This window comes from Accipiter gentilis, chromosome 12, assembly GCF_929443795.1.
Source record: "Accipiter gentilis chromosome 12, bAccGen1.1, whole genome shotgun sequence".
NCBI classification, from domain to species: Eukaryota; Metazoa; Chordata; class Aves; order Accipitriformes; family Accipitridae; genus Astur; species Astur gentilis.
In genome coordinates, this window is record NC_064891.1 from 5,688,460 (window position 1) to 5,707,105 (window position 18,646).

The window sequence follows — 18,646 nt, forward strand, 5'->3', positions numbered from 1 at the left end:
TTACGCTTGTCCTGCTAGGCAGGACCTTCGTACTGAAAGCTGAAGTAACAGAGAACGCCTTGCCCAGCAGCGCCAGGCATCTTTTATAAAGCAATGGGCCATCGGTTTAAACTCTGCCTGCCAATTGCAGCTATAGAAATTTGGGCAACAGCTACTCTAGTGGGCAGTTACTGAGCTATGACAGGCCACATGTGACAAAAATAACAAGGAACTTCAGTCCCCATCTGAAAGTACACATCACACTTCTTCACAAACAAAGTCTATAGTGTTGGTGTGGATTTTTTCAGGTACCCGATTTAGCCTCAAGTGTTGAAATGTTACTGTAGGCTGACAGCTCATTTCGGGTGAGACATTCCTTTGAACTTTCAAGGTGGGTAACATGTTCCAGCAAAAGTAGGTGCTTGCTGAATCAGGGCCTTAGTTTCTTTCTACTGAGCAGCATGGAGAGTTCACGAGTTGGTTTGCATTGGCACCTTTTCGTTCGCAGTGGTTGTAAACAACAGGTGCATGCTGTCATACTTTCCTTCAGCAAAAAGCAAAGTTTATATTTGACTATGCGTACATTTTCCTATTGTTTTAATAAGTGTCTCACCAGTATTGTGCACCTTGATTTAGATTAGTGTTTATTTCTAATTGATTGTAGTTTCCTGAATTTTAGATACCAGCATGCTTGTGATATTTGCATATATCAGTTGAACACTATTTTTCTTATGGGAGTTTTGCAGATGCCTTATGCTTTAAGAAAAACAGCATTCAATTGATAATTCTTTGCATGCTGAATAGGGTCCATTGCTAGAGGTGTCTGAATGCACCCTGATTCCATATAAACTTCTTCTTCTTCTTACCATGCGCCTCTCTCTTCAAAAATACATCTTAACTTTGGATGCATTAAGTGACTGATAGTTGAGAAGAGACATGTTTGGAATGCTTGAATAATTCACATCATCTGCATTGACTTCAGCTCATCCCTTGCAAACTTGCAGTATGACCCAGGAGTTCCTCTTGCATTGACCAGGAGGGAAAACCAGGCACTGAATGCTTGCAGTGGACTCACCAGTGTTCAGCAACAGTAACGTGGCTCTACGTAGCGTGTAGCAACTCACTAGTACTAGAATAGAAAGCAGAAGGGAAATCTTGAGCCTACCATAGGCAAATCTGATGATTAAAGCCAACCTGCTTCTGGTGTTCCTGCTGTAAACCAGCAGAACTTGACTCTTGCCAGCAAGCAAAGTGTCTAAAGCCTGGCCCTTTCACGCGTCACTCATAAAAGATGACCAATTTTACCACCGAAATGAAAGGATTTCCAGTCTAGGGGGACACTGAGATACTGAAGAAGGAAGAGGAAGGAACTGAAAAGCCAGACCTACGTTTGGGACAGGATCCTGTGCTGTATCACTGCGCTGGGATTACATTTGTGATGAATAGTTTACTTGGGAAAACAGAAGTAGAACAAGAAGACCTGAATGCCAAGTGTTAACAAAAAGATTAGTGCCTTGTACAGTGCAGGAACTGTGTGAGAACAGTTAGTCCTCGTGTAAAGATTGCCCCGTAGTGCTGAAAGGTCAGGGAGACCCTGGAGTTATCTGCTGCTTCATAAAGGGATGAACGTTTCCTCACGCTGGAATTGGCAAAACAACATTTTGCTATTTCCATTCTCTCTCCATCCCCTAGATGTCATCAATATAAACTGGATTAAGTGAGAAACAATCAGAAAACTATTTTTAGTGGCAAAGAGGTATCTTCTTGAATAGAGTTTTGTGTTTTATCTTGTAGAAGATACCTGGGGAAGCCTTTTAAGATGCTCTCTGATCTAAGGGTAGCTCTGGATGCTGGAAGATCAAACCAGGAAGAGTGTACGGAACATAAAACATCTTGGGCTTTGTTCTGTTGTCTGCATTTTTAGTGCTTGCCACCTTTGGCAGACACCTTATACAGATCCATTAGCCATCTGTGTTGGCGAGCAAGATGTTAATGCAACTCTGAAGAAAAATTGCTAAGGAAAGGAAAACATTGGGAGAACTCTAAAAATATGTCAAAACCAGTTAGGGTGTTTTGGGGGCTTTTGGAATGTTTTTTAAAATAAATAATGGAAAAATTTTTGTAAATCAAAATTTTTGACCTATGGTCACTTTAGTTTCGATTTAAGTTTTGGCTTGACACTATAGTAGCTATGTAGTGTCTTATGAAACTTCCCTTTCCACACTTTTATACAGTCTTTTTATATGCGGTGGTACAGTGATTTCTTAGACTTTTGTATCATCTAAAACAGGATAAACTGTGACTAAAATAAAGGTTTAGAAGAGAAGAACAATTTTAGCTTAGAACATTATCCTGGTCATGGGGAGCGTTGGTGTTTGTTTTGGAGGTGGAGGTTTTTTTGTTGTTTTCTGTGGTTTGGGGGTTTTTTTTGGTTGGTTGGTTGGTGTTTTTCTTCTTCTTTCCTTGGCTGCATAGGTGGCTTGCTCTGTAATATTGAGCAAAATCATTACACTGAATACATGCTTCATGAACAGCCCTAATTCTAGTATTTACTAATTTGAGAGCTTGGGTTTTTTGACATTAATGTCCCTTTCATGAGTTTTTCAAGATGCATATTTTTTTTTTTAACTAAAACCTTGGAACTTGCTTACCAGATTTCATCAATTTCACCACTTGCAATACGTAGTGAAGTAGTTGTTTTTCAGGACCCAAACTTTGAATTGGTGCCCGCAAACATCATTATGAACACCTTCCATTAATGCTTTCAAATGAAAAATCAAAGACAGACCATAGCTGAGCCAAATCAGAGCCTTGTTAATAATGGCAAACAAATAGCCTTTTACTTATGTGTCTTATAAGTTGCCAATGGCAAATTAATACAATTTAATATCTTTTTGTTTCAAATTAATGTGTACAGCACATAGCACTCGTGCATAATTAATGGAAAGAAGGAGAACAGAGGACTCTCTAGATAAGAATTGCAAGATTCTCTTGTTGCAGCATATTATCTACCTGACTTGAATTCCTGCCTGTTTTGAATGCTCACCTCTTCTCAGCCATTTCCCACTGTATGCCAGGCAATTTCAATTTATGGAGTTGTTTTGTTTTGTTGGTTTTCTTTTCTTTTTCTTTTTTTTCCTGAGAGTGTAATTTATCTAAACAGGTACATCATGGCATGCACAGTTTGTGGGCTTTCTTCCCATCTTCGAAAATGAGTTTCTGTTCCAAAAAAAACCGAGAAAGCAAATAGATGTTTTGTATTTGTGTGAAACTGTATTTTTCCATTTAACAAATAGAGCTGCGCTTGAGGCCTGTGCTGTTGCAGCGATCCCCTGTTTTGATCCCCTCCTGAACATGGAGCAATCGACAGCTGTGACTATGCTTTTATGATTCTTCCTTTGAATGAACTTGAAGAGGGAGCTAATGATTCTGTTTTAACCATTTATTATAGCTGAGTAATAATAATTCATGGCCCAAATTGTGCAGGCTGCAGATAGCTTTTCCTTTTGAGATACACTTTGCATAGAACGGAGTATTAATAATAAAAAAAGAAATTCTTTGGTATAATTGGACTCCACAGTGTATTTGAGAAAAATAAATGCTTTGTGTTGTAGGTTTCCTAATTTTACCCACAGGCTAAGTCTTGTAGATACAATTATGCTTTGGGAGACATTTTAAGTGCTAGTTGAACCTTTAACCTGTGTTTCCTCTGGAATAATTACAGGATGTGAAAATGGCCAAATGAAACGCTTACTCACAGAGATTAATAGAATTAGTTAAGCTACTGTTACCTTATGCTTGATTTATATTGTATGTGTAGGTCGAAACAGGCTGTAATGGCATGTGGGTGTTTTCCTATCTTTTCATACTTGCTAAAGTTTTGCCTTACGTTTATTACTTGCTGTGTTATGTGAACTGCTTAAAAAGGTATTTTAGACCACTGGCAGGTAGTTGAATTTCAAAGGCTGGCTCTATTTAAAACAAAACAGTGGTCTTTGAACTTCTATCAATTTTTCTGAAACTAACAGTAATAGAATTGATTCCATCACCTTCCAAGGAAACAAGTTGAAAAAGAAACCTCTGTGGATTAGTAGTCCAGACACTAAATATATTTTGCAGACATTTGAAATGAAGCCCGAGTCAGCTACAATAGGAAGCAGGGGAAACTTAAGAAAAATCACTTGTTTGTCTGCACTGCCAAAATTGTTTGAAAAGGTAAAATTAAAAAGTTTATAAATATGAGGAGCAGTATAGTAGAAGTAGAGCATTTAATCTTATTTAAAGATTCAACATTGGTGGTTCTAGGTTTTTTTTCAGTAAAACATCCAGTGAAGTGATCCGCCTTTTAAAAATTGATTTGTTGTTTTTCTTTAAAAAGAGAGTAATGCATTAGCTTTGAGGCAACTTGAATTTTGATCTTTGAAGAAAGTCTTGTACAGTTACCATCCTAATTTTCAGAAACTGGCTCTTTAACAGAAAACTTAAATTTAGAATTAGAGGAAAGCTTGAAATCAGCTGATCTTGTTAGATACTACTGTGGGAGTGTCTAGGCAGGTTTTTACTAGGCTTCACTGGTGTTCAAGTACTTTTTGTTGGGTTACTTTCAGTAAGCGCTTCGCAGCCCTCCTCCTGCAGCCTCTACTAACTGTAGTATTTGGGGGCTGCACCCAGGTGAGGAGGAATGTACAATGGTGTTACCAAGGAGCAGTAGCTCACCATGGCTCATTTAAAAATCTCAGCAGGTGCTGGCTTAATATATTCATTATTGGTTTTTTTGGTTGTTCAATGGAATGCTGTTTTAAGGTGAAGATGATGATGCTCATCCTCTGTGAAGATCCTGGAAAGGCTTTGGGGAAGTGAACTGAAACCTTTAAAAATCTGATCCACGATTAGAATAAACCTGTCTCGTAGAAAATTCTTTATTCAAAAACTTCATTTTGAATCAAAGAGTATTTGGGTAAGCCCATTTTATCACTCACATAAGGTATCGTTAGTGAGCTATTTCACTACTTTAAAATCTTGTTTTAATTTGGTTTAGAGTTAGTGTTTGTTTCAGTGGTTACAGCACTAGTGAAAATGAGATTTTATTTTTTTTAAGGTCAGTGAAGTATAAATGCAAAGGAGATTAAAAATCAATTATTAAATCAAGGTTTCCTTTATCCTCATTCTATTAATGTTTGCCTCTCTTTGATGACTTCCCCTTAAGGTATTATACTAATGTAGGAAATTAAAGATTTTCCTTGTATACATTTCTGTATCATCTGAGTTACAGGATTTCTCATGTCTTTCCTGATAAACATGCTCAGTAAGTCCACTTAGTATGTATGAGAGAGTTGTCTGTGTACAGAGAGGATACAACTTATTTCTTTATAATAATTATTGTGTTATTAATTATACCAAATTTCTTTTAAGAAAGACATTTCTATTTTGCTCCTTGTGTAGAATAACTATACAATGCCGGAATTACAGCGTTTAACCAGAGATGCAAGCAGAAATCCTGGAAAAGGATCACTAAACGTTGAATCTGAATGCAAATGTTGTGTGATAAACGTGGATTGTTTTTGCCAAAGGGTGTATGTGTATGCATCGTTGTAGTACTATGACGGCATGAAGACGGTTTATGGCCACAGCCGTGTGTGTTGAGGTGTGACACTTCAGCTGGGAATTTATATACTAAAATACCTTTGCTTTTACCTTTGTGTCGTTATGTCTGTTGTTAGTTAAGTAATTTTTAAGGAACTTTGAGAAACACAGAGGCTTTGGTTGAAGGGAAGTAAACTTAGAAAATCATTAACATCAACAAATACAATAAAATAGTAAGAGAAAGGGAAGTCTAGTGTATTGAGCTATTGACTGTTCTGTGTGTTTACTAAAGGACATTAGAATGCCGTGTTTAAAATAGTTGACTAAAATTTCAAAAGCATTACACTAGCATAGGGTATGTTAAGAATATGCTACGTGTATTGAAACAATGAGAGGGGACACACAAGTCCTTTAATGTACAGTTATCAAATGCTGGTCAGAATGCTTCCAGCATTTATTGGAACATCAGTGCCTTGTGAAAATGTTTTTAAATTTCTACCAGATTTTCTAAGATTATAGAATGATTAAGTATTAGCCAATTGTTGTGCTCTTGGGAGTCACGAGAATCTGGAAAATATCCCTCTGCTGTCTAAGAAATGAAGTCCTGTTCTGGGGAATTCATCTGGAAAGAGCATTTCTTTGGGGGTGATGGGGACCATCTGTGGAATTCTAACTACGCAGAAAAACCAGGAGCAGAGATGGGCAAAAAATACACCAGGAGGCAGGCAGTTCTGAAGAGGTCACTGCAGTAACCTTGTTTTGAGGAAAGGTCTGCCTGCATGGGCTGACCTTCTGACCCTTAATAATTCAAGAGTAATGTTATACACTCTTCGTGCCTATGCAATATTTCCATGGCATAAGGCTTCTAATCATTCCTAATCTTCATATGATTTCCAAATATATATTAACACATACACGATATATACACACGCAAACCCTGTGATTGTTATTTAGTATGCAGCCCATGTAGTTTAAGAACATTCAACTCCAAAGTAAACAAAAGCAAAAGGAAACATGCTCTGAGATTCAATTCACAAATTACTTTCTACTGCAGTGAATCAGTAACTTGCTTTGTGCCGTAGTGAGGTGCATTTTTTCCATTTGAACCATTTGGTTTACAAATGACTTTGTACTCCAATGGTTTACTACTGTTGTGAGATTTCATCAAGCAAGCAGTGTTTGTTGAGTTACCAGTTTTCGCATGTGTATTTTTTTGCTTTTGGCCATCTCATTTGAAATTGTGTGATATGCCATGTTCCCAGTTGCGATGGAAAGCCACCCTTTTTTAATCCTTCCTTCAAGGCGATGAAATCTATTCATAAATGGAGAAGATCTGGCTGTCACTTCTCTTGTAGCTTGACACAGCGATGTGGTTGTGTCCTTTCAGAAAGGAGTTCTGTGTCTCTGTCCATCATGTCCCCCCTGCCCGCAGTTCACCATATTTTATCTACAGTTTGCAGTGAATGGTCTCTTTAATGTGAAATGCAGAGCGCTTGTGTATGAAGTCTGAAAATAGGAGAGAAAAGATCTTGTTCCTTGTTTAAAATGATAATAGCACATCATGTTGTAAATAAGGAAGGATTTAGAAATTACTCTGATTTTTATGCCCAACACTTTAACTTCCTTGTTTTTCACTGCATCAGCCTGAAATGACCTGTAATTCTATCTCCTGTGGGTGTTTCTTACTATCTACTTATATTTCAAGTCTTATTTTAAAAAAGAGAATAAAAGTTGAAGTGTAACTTTTTTTTTTTGGTAACCTTGTCCCATTATAGCTATTTCTTTCACACTGGAGCTATCATACGTATGGGTAGATAATTTTAACATATTTCACGATTGTCGTAATCCTATTGTTTCAATGGAAAAGTTTTGAATTTACAGAGGCACACCCCAAATTGGATGCTGAATTGGATAAATATTTTTCTGCTTTAATAGGCATTCCATGGTTGTGGCCTGCTGTATGAACAGTGAGTTACAGATGAAGCTGAGAAGGTGGGTCCTTTAGGAGACCATCTATCTATTACAGGTGCATGTCAGGTTATGACATGGACATGGTTTAGTGGGCATGGTTGATGGTCGGACTTGATGATCTTAAAGGTCTTTTCCAGCCTAAATGATTCTATGATGTAGAGCGTGCATACAGAAAGTAGAAGGCAGTTGGGCTTACGGTTCCTCTTTGGATCACTGTCCTGGGGATCCTGCTTGCACGCTGCATGCCAGCTGTAGGAGGTGGGGAACACGTGGCCCTTCGTGTCTCTGGGAGAACCATCTGGATGCTGCATGTCATCAGCCAGGTACATGTACTGAAGGCCACTCTCACATAAGCACCTGCGCAGAAAAGCAAAGCTGACTGACAGCAACCTGTTGCTTCTCGGCGTGTACTTCGTCAGATCTGATTTTGTGTCCTTCAGCTTTCTTAGTCCCCTATGGGGACGTTATTGAGCTGGTTATCAAATATGACAAATGCTCTTCAAATATTCATACGTGCTTTTGTCATTGGCATCCTATAGTTTTGTGTTCCGTCTTCTCAAATGTCCCTTGGTGTAGGTATTGACATCGTTTTCATGGAGCACACGGTGCTCTCCTTTACAGGTCCGTAGCCTAGTGCTCTTTTTAACATCTCTAATAACAGCCTCCATCAGCCCCACGTGGAAAATGTAGCTACACATGCCCAGCATTTCTACCAATAGTGCCAGCCAGTTTGTGTGTAGAGAACAAAAGAGGTCTTTGGGGCCCAGGCTGTGCTTGAGAATGGAAGTGAATTTCCAGTTGCTAAGTGTAGGTGGAAGCCACAGTTAAATTCTTGATTTTAGTCCTTTGAAATGTATTTGCTGACTCTTCCCTTAAACTTATGTGCCTCAAACTAATCATGGTAGTTACTTTAAAAAATATAAATAGATGACTCATAATGTCAACACACATGACTTTCGTAGTGCCTTTTCTCCTTTACTTCGGAGTTAAAAACAACACTAGAATTTCTTAAATATTAATTTCATGACTGGCTAGAATACAGTATTCTAATATTGACAACTCTGATTAGTGTCAATAGAGCCATGTAAACTTAAGGGATATTTATACTGTCTCATTTTGTTTGTACTCAAACTTTGTAGAAGATCTTTAAAAGTTGAATTTGTTTTAAGTAATTACATCTGTTTAGTTTCTTGGTATCTTTTCCATGAAATAAGTGGGAATGACTACAATGTTACTGCATTTCTGCTGATAGGGAGGCATTACAATCCTTTGAAGCCAAGTGGATTACTGATTATATATTGAAGCTGTTTATCAGACTTTTAAAGATCAAAGATTTATGCATTTGAAAAATCTATAGTTTGCTTTAAAACCAAAATAAAGCAAAAAAGACCCCAAACTGACAACCTTCCCCAAAACCTAAAAAACCTAAAACCAGAATCAATTAACAATGCCAAGCAATGACAGCCCTTGTCATCTTGGTTGTTTATGATTGTGTTGTATCCTGTTAATCCTGGAATAAACCTGACCTGGTCTCATGAGTTACGAATTAAACTTTACTCCTTGAGCATCTAAGTTGTGGTACTTGTGTGCTACAGAAACAGTTGCTGCAAATACTGAAGCTAAATTCCCTGTGCTCCTTGTAACGCTGGGAATGTAACTCTGCTGTTTTTCTTTGCAGACGCTTTTCAGACTGGAAGGGCGGAGTTTAGTCTTTTCATGCTAAGAAAATATTTGAATGTATTATTCCAAAAGACAGTCTGAATTTTTTTTCTTTTTTTTTTTTTTTTTTTTTTAGTGTATTTCAGTTGAAAACAGGTGGATCAGGTTTCATACTGGCTGTTTAGATAGGTGCTTGTCATTCTTATAGTGAGCAAAGAAGGCTCAGTGTGTGAATGCCTAAATGGCAGGGAAAGCATATTATGGGTGGATGTGGGAAGCATGACCAAGACAAGGAGTTCATTGCACAGGAGATCACCTGTGGTTTTTTTTAGTGCCTGCACCTTGGAGAATCTTTCAGACAGCACTAATTTGCAGCACAGTAAGTACAGAAAATAGAAAGTAATAAGGCCTTATAGAAGTGCATTGAAATAGATGAGCCTTCAGTGCATGGCAAAGCAGCAGTAGTTTTATTTCTGTAATAATTTAAGAATGTCATAAGAAAGGGTCTTGGTTTTTTTCCTGATAAACTAAATGCTGGCAGCCATAGGGAAGCTAGGAAACCTATAGAGAAAATTTAGCCACATCTGTCAATTATGGTTAAGGCGCTGAATTATCAGTATCCTACCCACTATGTGCTGTAATTTCCCCTAGTGTTTGACTGGGGTGGGGCAGGGGGGGGCAGAAGAGTTCACAGTTGAAGACACTGGTGGGCACCTTCCTGCTAGAATCATGTCTTTCCAAAGATTCACTTCTCCTCAGCTGAAGGTTCATGTCAATTCAGCTGTTTTGCTGAATCTTCTGTTCGGATTTCTTTTTTTTATTTAGAGCCTTCTGCTTGTCTTGCTGACATGTCGCTCTAAAATTGCAAACTTAAAATTGTCCTGATCTTAGCAAAAGTGATATCTTAAGTGATTCTGTCTTATTATGAAATCGTGTAGTCTAATAGGAGAGGAGGAATTGATTCCGTTTCAGATGAATTTTTTTTTGTCTATTTGTAATTAGAATCATGTGCCTACTCAGTTTCTTGTCTGTATTGCAGTTATATTTTTCCCTGATAAAATCTTTAGGTACAGACAAATGCAAATGCATTAAATTGATTTCATTCTGTCATAACATTGTATAATTTGAGAACTGAAGGCACTGATGTCCAGAAGAATCATCTGGATTTCTACAATCAAACTACATATTTATATATGTTATGTTTACACATTATGAAAAAAATTCTTATAGGCTTTTCCATTCATTTTTTTTGCCTCATGGAGGCTGCATCAAGTGAAATGTCATATTCCTCATGCTGTAGGACTTTTTCTATAATGTGTCTGCCTTAGAAACTTTCTGATGTTATCTATTCGTTTTCCTCATCGATTTTAAATACTATTGATTCCAAGTAATTTGTTTAATTAGCCCCAAACTATCGGTGTAATTATTGCAATCTGTGCTTCTCTCTCAGCTTTTTGCCTGCAAGGCTGACAAATGGCAGGAGGGGAAAAGGGCACCTTCCTGTTAGTGGCTGGGGAGCCTTTGGTCCTCTGTCTGCTTCGTGCTATGGGCTGTCAGAGCGGGTGGACTCCTGAAAGAGCTGTGGGAAGATGATGAAAGTATTATTTAGCTTCATTGAAGAAGTCAAAACAAATATCAGCTGTGGCAAAAAGCTTCCTTATTTTATGAAACAGGACGTTTTTATGGTTACTGTAGTGTTTCCCAGCTTTTTATTGCCATAGTATCAGCTTACTCATGAAATCCCGGATTGTATCAGCCAGTGTTAAGTTCAACTTTCTGTCTCTATTCTTGCAGGGTTTAAGAGGAATGATAAATTAGCTCGGGATTATGGGTGTTTTGTATGCAAATTGGAGTGAATGCTAACTGAATCATCTTCACAGTTTTATGGACGTTGACCTCTTTGGCTCTTTTATGGACGTTGACCTCTTTGGCTCCTGTATTGGTTATGTACCAATTCTAAGGTCAGACACATGGATGTCAAATCGCAGCTGTATTCGTCTGCTAAAGCATAGCATAAATTGTAATGCTTATTTTTTATGCATTGTTTTGCTTGCTAATTCTAGGCTTTTCTGTCTTTCTGAGAATAAAATGAAGGAAAATCTTTACATTTTAACCCAGCCCATACAGGTAAAATATGGTCAAATGCCAGCTGAAACATTTGTTTGTTAGGCACCTCCTCTAGATCACAAATAGAGAAAAAAAAAAAGAAAAAAAAGATTGAGGACAAGAGTGGGAAGCATTCTCAAATAATACAACATGCTTTTTAGAAGCTGGAAGCTTGCATGCAGTTCCACAGCTAAAGCAGGAAGGGAGACCTGCCTTGTCTGTAGTGAAATGTATCACCGTTTGTGTATGTAACATTAGCTTAGCATGGAAAAATTGTTCTTCGAGAATCCTTTAAAAGTAAGGTAGTGAAATCACATAATTGAAGGCTGTTTGTAAGTGGAAATTATTATTTGGAGCTGGGGAGGCTGCGCTGCGATTATGGGGGATGTTCTCTTGTAGGGTGTACCTACCTGAGATCAATCCCTGATCTCTGCAGGATGGAGTTGAGAAAAAGAGTAAAAAAAGACTAGGAAAATGGCTTCCAGAGATACTAGAAAACAGGAAGATCATGTGAAAATGTCCTTATCATGTTTCTGCCTGTTGCTGAGCACAGCAAAGTGGAGAGTTTCCTTTGTGGGAGCTGAAGGGAAGGAGCTGTCATTCTTCGCTACCAACCATCCTGTTAAAACTCCTCCAGAGCAAGATCATGAAAATTTAACTGCTTACATAATTTGTAACCTCCCAATCAGTTCCTCATCCCTCTTTTAACTGTGTAAGACGGCACAGTCAAACAGATATGATTGACTTCAGATTGGACATTAGGAAAAGGCTCTTCGCTGTGAGGGTGGTCAGTCACTGGAACAGACTCCCCAGGGAAGTAGTCACAGCACCAAGCCTCTCTGAGTTCACGAAGCATCTGGATGACGCTCTTAGACATAGGGTTTAGTTTTAGGTAGTCCTGCGAGGAGCAGGGAATTGGACTCTATGATCCTCATGGGTCCCTTCCAACTTGAGATATTCTATGACTCCTTATAGAATTATCTGATAGGAGAAATTGGGAAGTTCAAACAACTGTATGGTGTGCTTATCTAAGACCTTTGCTTTTTCTATTCAGGATCAGATTTTTTTTTTTTTTTTTTTTCTCTGTCCATACATAGGCATGAAGTTGGCATTTTCTGTCTGCTTTCCACTTCTGTCTCAGGTGTGAACGCAGCTGAAATCTGAGTTGAGTTGCATGTGACTGTGGATGGTACTACTGTTCCTCTTCTCCACACATCCTGTGAGAAGGTACAAATGGTGCTCTCTGGGAGCGAAGGATTGAGCTAGGTTTACTGGAAAATGATCACCCTTCAGATAGAAGCAGAAGTCATTATAGGTTACTGGAAATCACTTTTTAGCCCTCAAGCCATTCTCTTATAAACTTAAAACCTTTGCTCTGGAGGGAAGGTTTACTTTAATCTAGACTTCAGAGTAGACTTTAAATTAGTATTAAAATATAAATAATACTTTGGTTTTCAATCCTGAAATTGCTGTGCTTGATTATGATCCTTATTACTTTGAACTCAGAGGCTTATGTCCCTTATTGGGTGGGATTCTCACCGTGGGGAACCCTTCACCATAGCCTGGGCGGCTGCCAGGCAAGTCATCCTGTGAAGCCTTGGTTTACCAATGGCAGGATTTGCTTGGTCACAAAATGATGTTGCAAGAGTCGCGCATCTCCCTCTTCTCCAAATAGGAGCTGGGGGAAGAGAGAGAGAAGCAGAGCTGTGTGAATGTTTGGAAGAGGCCACGGGAGTTTGCTGATGAAGGTTTACTAACCTGAGAAAGTTTTTGCTGTTGGTGAAAGTTGCTGTGTTAAATGTGTGCCGTTAATAATTTGGTGATGACATAGTGATATAGAGTGGATTGAAAGTAAGTTGTTAAACCAAACCTTTTCTACCTGTAGCTTTGTGTAAACACTAGACAAACTTCTAGGAAGTATAAACACAATTTAACTTAGTATTTCAAAATGAATATGACCTTACATGCACAACTTGATGTATGTGAAAAGGCAGAGTCCCCAATATTTAGGCCCTTTTGAAGAAGTACAGCAATGGAAAAAGAAAGTTTCAAAATCCCTCCAGTGACTCTTAGGGAGTGAAGGCAGTAATTTTTCTGACTTTTAATCTCAGTTGCACTATATATTATGGATGCCTGAGAGCTCCCAAGATGTCAATGTTACAGGTGTTTTGGGGAAGATGTACTCACCATTAGCATCTAGTCTCTGTTAATTAGAATCGAAACCAAATGATCACAACTCACTTCACTAGTTTGTTCTATACATGAATGTTCACAGAACTAGTATGAACAAAATGCATGGAGTTTTTCATTTATCCCAGAAAAAGGGAAACTAATGTACACTGTGAATTAACTATACCATTACAAGCTAGTTGCATATTTAAAATGCATAGTGTCTGATTGGTGTCATTTAAATACCTAGGTATTTTCTTTAATAACAAACAACATTATTTTTTTCCTTTCAAACAACAGATTATAACAACTGTCGAGTATGAAATCTGCTGTAGGAACAAGGACAACTACTTGAATCAGGCCATTATCAGCAAGTCATTTGGATTTATGCCCTTGCAAAATTTCTAGCTGTTCCAGCATTGTGAAGGAAATGATAAATATTTGGCCACTGTTCGGGACAGGAATGAAATTGAGCCATTCTGCAACTCTTGAATTGGTGTTGATATGTGTAAAACTACTTCAGATAAGATAAGCAGTGACATTTAAAGATTTTAGGGAAGCTGTCTAAATGAATAATTTCTGCTTCACATTCTAGTGTGATAATGGAGTAGTTAATTAAAGAGCAAAGAAGCAAAAGCTCTGGTCTTCGTGTTTCTCCTTGTCTCTGTGCTCTTGTGCCTTTTGCTCAACCCATGAAATGGCTTTTCCTTACAATACAAGCATGTAATGTGTTCATTCTCCAGCAGCCACCACCACCACCATCATCATCCTACTGTAGCTGTTGCTCCATCTTCTTTTTTTTCTCTTGCTTTTTGCCATTATGATTAATTTTCCAGCCTTGTCTTCAGTCCTCTGCAGCTGACTGAAACTGCTCTTGCTGAGGACTTCAGTAAACCTTTTATGGCTACATTGCAGAATAAATGAATCTCGATCTCTCTGCTGCTTATGAGACTGTTGTTCTCACCCTAAGACTTACAACATCTGTTGCCATACAAATCCAATCCTACTCCCATGGAAGTGTTTGGGTTCTTGCGTTTGTTACATCAGAGAGGAGAGATGATCCTTGGTTTCTAAGATATGTGAATTATTAGGGCATCTAGAATTATTTTTAGTAATGTGTATCATATTATCTCATTCTTCGGGGGCCTCTACTAAGATGTAAAGGAAACCTGTGTGGTCAAAGATTGCACAATGGCTTGCAATATTGCCATTTTCTCTTGGAAGCTGGCGTAATAAGTAAAAGTGTAATTTTCCTTCTAAAATAGTATTGTTGAATATTTCACTATCAGTGGTCTGCAGTTCATAGGAGCATTTACCATGTTACTTGTTGAAAGAATGTAGTAAATATATAACTAGCTATATGCCATCAGTGGGCTTTTTTCCAGATATCATTATATTTTTACCTGAGTATCATACCAAAATTGAAGGTTGGTATTATTTTGCAATGCTTTAAACCTTCCTTCAGAATATCACTAATCGTTTAAAAAAATGTTCTTTGCCCACAGGGTGGAGTTTATTTCTTTTGTTCTTGGGAGCTGAATAGGAGAAAGGGACATTTCAGCTTTTCTTGATAAAGGTAAGACAGCATCTCTTGATAAAGATAAGACACTGTTCATTATTATGAGCTCATAGAAAGTTTGTCAATGGAGGGTTTGTTTATTTTGTGGTTGGGTTCCCCCTCTCCCCCCCCAAGTTCTGTGCTTTGTAGTAAGTTCAATATGTGATAACGCAACTTGTATTGGGAATGGAATGTGTAATTCTGCCACAGGTATCAGTAAAGGCTCTGAAGATAAGCAAGTACCTGTAGATTGGCATGACAAAGTAGATAGCAATTTGTTCTACACTACTGGAACTTGTGACATACTTCATATGCCACTGAACTGGCCTGTGCAAGTTCACGCCATCATGCTAGCACACACTTGGTGAGAGCTCTTAAAAAACTTAAAAAAGTTCTGTCCATGCCACTTCTCAAAGAAAATGTGTAGACTTGCTTGGTGCTGTCTTTACTGCTCTGTATCGTCACATGAGAGTGCAGAGGTTTGATGTGAGGAGAGAAGGGTCTTGAGACCTATTTTAATTGAGATACACCTTCAAAATTAAGCAGCAAATGCCTATCCTACTTCTGACAAGCAGAAGTAGGAGACGGAGAAGGGGATAAAACTCTGGAAGTCTTCTCAGAGGCACGTTTTCCCCAATGACTTTTGCTTCATGTTGTGCTAAAAATGTGTCTGATGTTTTATAAATTTTACAGAGTGTTAAATTAAAACCTGCAAGAAACACTTGAAGGTATAGCGTGCAACTTCATGTTGAACTCTTAATTGCAATTTTTGATGCAGAAATCAACATGGCACTGTCTTTCCTTACTCCCATTTGGCAAATTTTGAAAAGTGTTTGTAGGTAGGTTTGATGTGACAACTGCAAAGAATGGGGCTGGTCTGGTTTAACAGCTACCATGCGCACAGCAGATTGACTACCTGTATGTCCTTCGTGCGGTGCAATGCAGGTAGGGAGCGTCAGCCTGTTTCAGTTTCTGTTCAAAGGGGCTGGAATTCATACGTGATCATTTATCATTTCTTATCTGACAGAGGCTGCAGTCTCTAGCTGAGGGTGGTAATGTGTTTTAATGAGCATAAGCTGATCACTACCTATTGTGTGACTGTATCTGCAGATCTACTTTTGACTTGCTCAGCACTGTGTTTAACTGCATGGTAGTATGAAGGTGCCGCTTATATGTTAAAGTTTGGATTATCAAGAACAGCAAGGCATAAGTCTACTTCTTGAAAGTTAAATAGTTTGTAAAAGAAAAAAGTCTCAAAATTCTAACAAACTTGGAGAAAAATTGGAAGATTCACCAAAAGTCAGATTTGTGTGTTTCTACAGATGTAGCTGATTTTCAGGTTTTATTTGTAACCATTAGAAAACTTTTCTGAGCAGTAGTTTAAAGCAGCATAATCATGCCACTGTGTATGGATGCAGTTTTTATCAATTTACAGATGTTTACTGTACTATAGCCTACTACTTCAGGGAATGAGAAAGAGCTATAATCACCTTCCTAACCTTATGATTGTATAGATAGGTAGACATTAAGAGTTACATTGACTTCTTGCTTTGCAAAACATACAACTTAAAATATTTTTGATATAAAAATGTTCTTTCAAATTCTTTGACTGATTTCTGAATTTAGGCTTCAGCTTTGATTTCTTATCCACTGATAAATACAAAAAGTTCCCTTAAGGTCAGTAAAATCCTTCTAATGTAACCTGGTGCTCCTGTCCTTCTGCCTGCCACCCCCTCACCCCACCATTGCCATCATTTCAAATGTTCACTTTTTTGTTGTTTGTTTTGAAATTTACTCAGCATGTATAATCTCAAAGGTTAAATCACTGTTGGATGAATTCTCAATCAATCATGAAAGGAGAAAGAAATTTTCCTGCTGAAATGGTACATCTATTGGAGGACTCGCGGACTCTTAGTGAAGGAATGTGTTCCATTGTTAGATTGCTGAAGATGCAGGGGGAAAAACTGCTATGCTAACATACATGAAAATGTATTAATAATAATTTACAGATAAATTAATATAAGCTTAATCTCATTCTGCCAAAACCCATGTTGAAGGAAATGAGAATTTACTGGGTTAGGATCTAATTGAGTGATTCCCGCCCCCCCCCCCCCCCCCCCCCCTTTCTTTTTTCCCCTTCTTCCCTGCACTGGAGAACTCATTTAAATGAATAGCCTTAAATATTTAGTAGTACTGTACCTACTGTGTTAATCTGTTGGTTAGAGGCAAATAATTTTCTTCCTATCCTTGTAAGACTCAGTTGCCTGTATAAAGCATGGTCCTCTGGTGAAATTGTGTGCTCTTGCTTTTTTCCGAACGTTGGGCAGAAGTTATTTCTCCTTATAGATTGCTCCATGCTTCTTGTGCATCCTGTAAGCCTTGCTCAGTGATATATGTAATAGGCTAGATCTGACTTGCTGTACTTCTTTCTCTAGTTAGAAAAAATCAGTAAGTCTGAAGTCTCATGCGTGTGTGGTTCCCCACGGGTGCACAGACAGAGCAGCAGCACTTTGCTTGTTCTTTGTTACTTTGTGGGAGTGGAAGAGCTCAGAGTTCATACTTAAGTTTATCAGTACCCGGCAGGGTTTAGGAATTGCACTTAATGACAGAAATTCCCAAATGTAATCAGTGGCAGATGCAGTTTCTGGCTGTGTTGAATCGGTGCTCGTGTGTAGCTGTGGAAGGAACTTGAGCTGTACAGGCAGGCTCAGTTAACAGCATCACTAAAAGAAAATTATAATTTGTGAGCTCTGATGCTCGCCCATATCATAACTACTTTTTCAGCTTAAATACTCTTGCAATGGCTGCAGCCTTCTTGAAAAACATGAACTGTTCCCTGTCTCCTACCCACAGCCTGCTCCGAAAAGACTAGCCTTACGTATTAATTTAGCCTTATTTCCAACATTATACGCTCCTGTATTATACACTAAAATTTTTAGTCTGTATATTCTGTGTGAGTGTAGGATGAATGCTTTGAAAACTGGGGATGCCAGCAGGCTGCCAGTTCAGCTCTGCTTTCTCCCAGGGGTGGTCTGAGTTAATGTCATAGGCCGGGAAAACTCAGGTGCTGGGGAGGGGAAGGCCAGAAACTGTCCTTCAGCTTGCCTATGTCTTCCCTCCCAGTTATGATGAATGGTGTAATTTTTTTTTTTTCATCACAACATAGTTCAAGTCCGAACCCAACAATCCTCCCCATGCGTGTCTTAATTCTTTATTCCTTGACCCTTTTTTAAAATCAAGAACCTCTTGGGGCAGCAGCATTCTTCATACTTGTCTGGTTTACGACAGAGCATGTACGTGTTCTGCTCAGTCTTCTCCCCGAACAGAGAGCTGTGTCAGAAAGTAAAAGCTGTCCCCAATAAAAATATTTGCCTCAAAGGAGCTTGACCTGCCTTATGATGTTTTTGGAAACAAAATGCAAGAATAAGCATTATATCACAAGCGAAGCAAGGAAAATAAGGTTGCTGTTTTCCTTAAATACGAACAGAGCTTTAATACCGCTGAAATGTTTGGTTTGCTGGGGGAGGTTACCTTTCCAGGAAGTTGGACGTTGTCTTGACTTGTTTATTTTGGATATTTCCACTAATTGATTGTAATCTAATTACCAAAATATAAAGCCAG

At 38.4% G+C, this 18,646-nt stretch overlaps 1 protein-coding gene across 1 annotated transcript in view; it reads left to right on the plus strand.

Moving 5' to 3' along the window:
• BMPR1B (bone morphogenetic protein receptor type 1B) overlaps positions 1 to 18,646 on the plus strand; it is a 256,031-nt gene that overhangs the window by 37,908 nt on the left and 199,477 nt on the right. The window contains exon 2 of the mRNA XM_049815319.1: positions 14,973 to 15,043. The gene's annotated coding sequence lies outside the window, so the exon portion shown is untranslated. The remainder of the gene's footprint in view (positions 1 to 14,972; positions 15,044 to 18,646) is intronic.